At 41.5% G+C, this 7070-nt stretch overlaps 1 protein-coding gene across 1 annotated transcript in view; it reads left to right on the top strand.

The window, feature by feature from the left end:
* Window positions 1-1033: 1033 nt before the first annotated feature.
* The window catches only part of Armc1 (armadillo repeat containing 1), a 38407-nt gene continuing 32370 nt past the window's right edge, over window positions 1034-7070 (top strand). Inside the window, exon 1 of the mRNA XM_069990813.1 lies at window positions 1034-1224. The gene's annotated coding sequence lies outside the window, so the exon portion shown is untranslated. The remainder of the gene's footprint in view (window positions 1225-7070) is intronic.

The raw sequence follows: 7070 nt of genomic DNA, 5'->3' as shown, positions 1-7070 counted from the left end.
CACTATTCTCAAAAATTGGTGTGGGGCATTTAGATTACATGTCGAGAATTTCTGTAAGAAATAAAACCCAAAGCCGGGCACCAGTGACTCATACCTGTAATCTTAGCTACTAAAAAGGCTGGGATCTGAGAATCGCGGTTCGTAGCCAGCCTGGCAGTAAAATGTCCAATTAACCAATAAAAAGCCAGAAGTGGAAGAGTGACCCAAGTGACAAACAGGAGACAATATTAAAGAAAAACAACTATATTTCAATTGGTTTAAAAAAGTTATCACTCCAACGAAGAAAACGGTACTTTGCATCTTTAGCTTTGTTAGCGTGATAGCGGACACGAACATGAGACAAATGAAACGCAGGGATCGCCGAAGGGGACAATCTTGGCGGTTAAAAGACAACAAACTTTGAGCGGGTGCCAGTGGCTCACACCTGTAATCCTGGCTACTCAGGAGAATGAGATCTGAGGATCGCGGTTCGAAGTCAGCCTGGACATAAGGAGTCCGTGAGACTCGTCCTCAACCACCAGAAAGCCAGAGGTGACTAGCCTCGAACACAAAAGCTCAGGGACAGCGCCCGGGCCTTGAGTTCAAGGCCCAGGATCGGCATAAACAACAACAATAAAAAACACTAACTTTTAAAGACGGTTCAGACTCACAGAAGCAGATGAAATGGGAAACTACTTTATTAGCAATGAAAACGTCGCCAAAGGAGGAATCATTCCGTTTAAGTCTCCGGTGACCGCAGCGGAGAAGCCATGCCGCGCCAGGAACGCCGGGAACTGTAGTCAGGAAATGCCGCCGGCTCTCCTTGGAATATCAAATTTCTCCGTTTAGCGCTGGATGGAAGGCGATCCTTGAGGGTCAATCCAGTGTTCTGGGTTCTCATTGGGCCAGTCCTTTGAGCCCTTTCCGTGCATTTCTCCAGTTCACCAATGAGCGCTTCGCTTTAAGAAGGCCCTCTTTGATTGGGTAATTTTCCTCTCTTTGGAGCCACAATTAACCAATGGGAGAGCAAAACCGGCCGAAGCGACAGGTCACTTGGGGCGAGTCTGCAGAGCCTTCCCCACCAGGCCTTCGCTCTTTGGTTCCTTGAGTTAGGCCGGTTGTTTGCCATTGCCCAGGCCGCGGTTCCCGTCGCGGGGACTCGCTCTGCGCTGCCTGGCTCCCGCTACCTCGTTCGGTGCGTCCCTGATGGTGCGACTCGATTTGGACGCCTAGACCTTTGAAGCGGTACGTGGGGTCCAGGGACGGCGGACAAAGCGGTGGGGCGGGGAAGGCCTTGGAAGGCGGCCCCGGTACTGAGGCGGCCGATTGGCCGGGGGAGGAGCGTCGTCGCCTTTGCCCACCGTTCAGGGCGCTGGGCTGCGGCTCCTGGGGCGCTTTAAAACACCCCCCTTCTCGTGCCCGGTGGAAAGGTTAGCTTCCTCTTCGTCCCCCCCGACCCAACTTTGACGAAGCTCTTGCTTTGTCAGGAAAGGATGTCACCTCTTCTGGTTCTCTGGTGACCGTCTCATGCACCCGTAGGTTTTCCCAAGAGCAGAACGGTGTGGTGTGTTTGGCCTAAAAAGCAACTCGCGTTCATATCTCTGTATGGCATCTCTGTGGGCTTTTGTGCTTTCAGCACCTGGTTTAGTGACACCTCCCCAACACCAGGCAGGATTGACATCCTCATAGGAGAAAGTATTTTGCTAGCATGACAGTTGCTGTGCTGACAATTAAGAGTCACTTCACGTTGTTATTTTCCGTGATTTTTGACATCCGTACCAGATCGTTTTTTGAGGAATCTGAAGCTTGGAGGAGGGAACGGAACTCTCAATGAGTTAGAGTTACTATGGAGGAGAAAGCCAGATCTGATTTCAACGCTTGTTTCAGAAGTTGTTTTCTGTTTTTTGTTTTTAAACCTCTTCTCAATAAAGACTCTGCAGCTCTTAGCTTGTGAGACGAAATAATCGTATGACTTAAATGGTGGTCTTGGCTGAGAGGAAAGAAAACCTTCCAGGCATCTGTCCAATTACAGGTGTCTCACACAGATCAAGCTCCTTGCTTCTAGAATGTCACCTCTTCCTTATCTGGAAGTTTGTTAGAACTCTGAGAACCTCAGGCCCACTCCTCCAACTACCCAGTCAGAATTTGCTTTTAACACAAGATGCCTTAGGTGATTCCATAAAGATTAGGGAGCATAGTGCGTGTGTGTGTGCGCGCGCGTAGATTAGAGAGCATTGTGTATGTGTGTGTGTGTGCGCGCGCGCCAACCAGGGGTTTGAACTCAGAGACCTTTGCTCTTGCTTTGTTTTTCACTCAAGGCCGGCGTTCTACCACTTGAGCCACTCTTTCAAACATTCATTCTCTTAGAATTTTTGTCCAAATTTAACTAAACATAAGAGAAAATAAAGGCACATGTCCATTAGTGTTCTAAAGAGACCGAAATATAGAAAGACAAAGCAAAAATAATTGGCTATGAATTTTTAAAAATTTAAATATATTGATTCTGACAAATTTAGCTTAGCAGGCCAAAATCTTAAAATATAGTCATCAATATTTAAGCTAACTCAAAACTAACTTGTTAGACATCAGTTGCTGATTTTAAAATAAAAGGCAGACTGAGACAAAAGAAATGTTAACTACTGTTGACATTAAATAAAAATCTAGGAACATTCTGTTTACTTACAATCTGTGTAGAATCTAATTTCCTATTATAATTTTCCTCACAGATGTATTCCATTTATCTAGACTCTAAGCAGTTTCTTTGGAAGGAAGGGGTAGATTTACTACTGCCTGTGGGTTTTTTTCCCCCTGTTTATTGGATATCTGATAATAAAACAAACCTAATGCCAAATTTGCATAACCTTATGTTGCTCACTCATGAAAGTCTCTTGTAGAGTTCTAAATTATCACGGTTTTATTCAGGTGTTCGTTACCATATTAAAAGGAAATTCATTCTCTTATACAACAATATATAATTTTAGTGGCTCTTATTTGCACCAGAAATTACCTAGTGTGCTTAAGTCTTGAGGCCTACTAAGTAGTGCTGTTAAGATAGATTCCTACTTAGATCTGGTGTTGTACCTAGGAATTTGCATTGTAACAAGATTTTAGTTTATTCTAGTGTAGGTTGCCCAGTACTTATTGGCATTAGTGCTTTCAATAAAAATACAACTAGAAAATTTGTTTGCTTTTGAGCCTAGTGTAGTGTATTAGAAGGTAGGAGAAAGGTTTTGTGTTTTTTTTAAAACTTGCATTATGGTTTATTGGTTGTGTAAAATTGATTTGGGTTATTAATTTTTTTTTTTTTTTTGTCGGTTGTGGGGCTTGAACTCTGGGCCTTGGCGCTATCCCTCAGCTCTTCAGCTCAAGGCTAGCATTCTATCACTTGAGCTACAGCACCACACAATAAACCACTTCTAGTGGTTTAGGAGATAGGAGTCTCACGTTCTTTCCTGCTCCGGCTGGCTTTGAACCGAGATCCTCAGATCTCAGCCTCCTGAGTAGCTAGGATTACAGGCGTGAGCAACCAGCACCCAGCTTATTAAAATGTTTTTAACTAAGTGTGGTGGCTCACGCTTATAATCTCAGTGTTCTGGAGACACAGGCAGTTCTCTACCCTGGAGTACATGGTGAGATCCTGCCTCAGAAATCAAGCAAAGAAAAAAAAAGAATAATAAAATAAAAATGAACTCTTGCCAGGTGCCAGTGGCTAATGCTTGTAATCCTAGCTACTCAGGAGGCTTAGATCTGGAGGATCAAGTTTAAAGCCAGACTGACAGAAAAGTTCTTGAGATTCCATCTGCAATTAACCAGCAATAAGATGGCTCAGGAGTCAGAATGACAACGGTGAGCAATGAAGCCAACCAAACTTGAGGCCCCAAGTTCAAGCTCTGGCACTGGCAAAAACAACAGCAACAAAAACCCTCTTAATATTGAGGAGTTTTACATAAAACCAGTAATTTGGAGGGTACATCTCAGTTTCTGTGTGTTTTTCTTACCTTCATTTAAGTATCATAAGAAATGTGTCATTTGACCACAACTGTGTTAAGCTATGTTCATCAAATTCTTTGATGCCTCCATGCATTCCTGACCTTTTCTGAGACAGGTCCTGGGTGAGTCCTTTTCTTTTCTGTGGACTATAAAGGTTGAAAGTTTTAATTGTACTTTAGTTTATCTCAAAGGAACAGGAAGATATATGTTACTTTCGAGATTTCCATTGAATAATTATTAAGGACATCTTAGATAAGAATGTAACTTTCAGTTGCAAGGCTTATGTTTTATGAAAAAGTCATTTTTCTAGAGTATTTGGTCTTTCACTATGACTTGGCTTTTGGGCCTTTGAGCCTGTAGGTTCCAGTTTGGATAGGACTCTTACTGATGATAGTGCATAAAAATGTACAGAAGATGGCTTATAAACAGATTTTTCAGGACACTGACAATAGAGGCACTTAAGAGACAATATGCCCTAAACTCCTTAGTTTTTTCCTGTGTTATGTTCATTACCTTTTCTTCCATCCTGACTTTAAAATTACAATAGTAACTATAATATTTCATGTTGAGAATAGCAAATACCTGCTATATAAAGTCCTCTTTTCCCCAAATTCTTTGTTTTACATTAGCTTGAAGATTGAAAAAAAATTCAGCTTAATATATTTTCTTTGGAATGTGACTTTTTTTTTGGTCAGTCGTGGTACTTAAACTTAGGGCCTGGGCACTGTCCTTGAGCTTTTGTGCTCAAGCTAGTGCTCTACCACTTTGAGCCATAGTACCACTTCCAGTGCTATGGCTATGGCTTTCTGGTGGTTAATTTGGAGATTAGAGTCTCACAGAGTTTCTTGCCTGGAAGGCTTTTAACCAAGATCTTCAGATCTCAGCCTCCTGAGTTAGGGTTACAGGTGTGAGCCACCATTACCTCCTTGTGATTAAAACATTGTGTGTGTGTGTGTGTGTGTGTGTGTGTGTGTGTGTGTGTGTGTTTAACTATCTTTAATTGTTCAAAGGAGTTACCATTCAACATTCCTTAACAGTTTTAATATTGCTAAGTTGGAATTTTAAAACTTTTAAAATTGCTAAGTTTCTCAAATACTGTTTATTGAATAATACTTTTCATTGATATTTGATACTATGTAACTTTAAACAACTATTTATTGAACATTTACAATGTGTTAGGCACTTAGACTTCACCTTTATATATGTGTTGTCATTTCATTCACCAGTAAGCTATTTGGTAGCTGCTGTGATTAACCTTATTTTACAGCTGAGTTGTGAGTCAGGCCAGATAGGTCTATATAGTGAGACCCTGAATATGTCTCCGAAGGTCATTCCTTGACATTTTTTCTTTAGTTTTGTTTCTTGACTTGCATATTATATTTACTCAAATACTCTGTACTTTTTTTTTGGGGGGGGGGAGGTTGGTCATGGGGACTGAACTCTGGGCCTGGGCATTATCCCTCAGTTCTTGAGCTCAAGGCTAGTGCTCTACCATTTGAGTCACAGCACCACTTCCTGCTTTTTCTGCTTATGAGGTGTTGAGGAATCGAACCCAGGGCCTCATGCATGCGAGGTAAGCACTCTACCACTGAGCCACCTTCCCAGCCCCATTCTGTACTTTTTGTCTGTGTGTGCCAGGCCTATGGCTTAGACTCAAGGCCTATGTGCAGTCTCTGAGCTGCTTTTAATCAAGGCTAGTGCTTTACCACTTGAGCCATGGCTCTACTTTTGACTTTTAATTTTTATTTATTTATTTATTTTTGCTAGTTTAGTAGAGGTAAAAGTCTCACAGACTTTTCTACCTGGGCTGGCTTTGAACCTTGATCCTCAGATCTCAGCCTTCTGAGTAGCTAGGATTACAGGCATAAATGATCAGTGCCCAGCTTTTTAATTTAGTTTTTGTTGTTTTTTTTTTGCAACAGGGTCTCACTATGTAGCCCTGTCTAGACTGACTCATGATTTTCCTACCTTATACTCTCGTGGTGTGGGATTATAGACATGTAGCACCATGTCCAGTTCTCCGTTTACTTATACAGAAAAAAAAATAGACTGAATTTAAAAGGACTTTACAAAGTGGAAGACTACTGCTCAATCCAAATGGAACAGGAAGGGAAGTAGTAGGAGATACTAGTCTGAGCAGGGAGAAGCAGAGACTTGGAAAAAAGAAAAACTACAGTTGAGATATACTGTTCAGATAAACTGCTGGGCACAATGGAAGAATTTTCTTGATTTTTGTGGAACCTTCTTTGACTTTTTTTTTTTTTTTTTTTTTTTTGTCGGTCATGGGGCTTGAACTCTGGGCCTGGGCGCTGTCCCTCAGCTCCTCAGCTCAAGGCGAGCGCTCTACCACTTGAGCTACAGCGCCACTTCTGGTTTTCTAGTGGTTTATTGGAGATAGTAGTCTCACGGTCTTTCCTGCCCGGGCTGGCTTTGAACCTTGATTCTTAGATCTCAGCCTCCTGAGTAGCTAGGATTACAGGCATGAGCCACCAGCGCCCGGCTTTCTTAGACTCTTTTATACCTAGGGTTTTTTGTTTGTGTTTGTTCTTAAATCATTCGTAGATTCAGCAAGCTGAAGTCCTGTTCATAGATAATAAAAAAGCTACCAGTTAGTATTTTTCTCTTCAGCACTGGTTGCTTACTTTTTTAGTTTTTGTTTTCTTCTTCTTTTTTTTTTTTTGCGGCACAAGAGTTTGGACTCAGGGCCTTGGTCTAGTCAAGCACTCTACCACTAGAGCCATATCCCAGCCCAAGGCATTTGTTCTAGACTCATAAATGTTCTAGGGGGCAAAAGGCATGCATGGCAATGTTATACTAAGAAGTATACCAAAGATTACAAGCTTGAAAGATCTTGTTTATTGTGATTTTGGTGTTAAAATATGTATTGCTAAAAGGAAATTTATTGGAAAATTGAGGCTGACATATGTTCTTTAGACATTGCACACACAACTTGATTTCTTAGGCAGCTTCTTATGTTCATTTTAGTTTTCTCAAATTAGAATTTTTTTTTTGTGATTTAGATTCATCTGCTCTTTAAAGATGTAATCTTGGTTGTTTAGCAGGCATCATACTAAACCTCAGAAACCTAGAATTAACTTTGC

Source organism: Dipodomys merriami, unplaced genomic scaffold, assembly GCF_024711535.1.
Source record: "Dipodomys merriami isolate MVZ:Mamm:240054 unplaced genomic scaffold, mDipMer1.0.p SCAF_4, whole genome shotgun sequence".
NCBI lineage: Eukaryota > Metazoa > Chordata > Mammalia > Rodentia > Heteromyidae > Dipodomys > Dipodomys merriami.
This window is presented reverse-complemented; position numbering and strand designations above follow the sequence as displayed.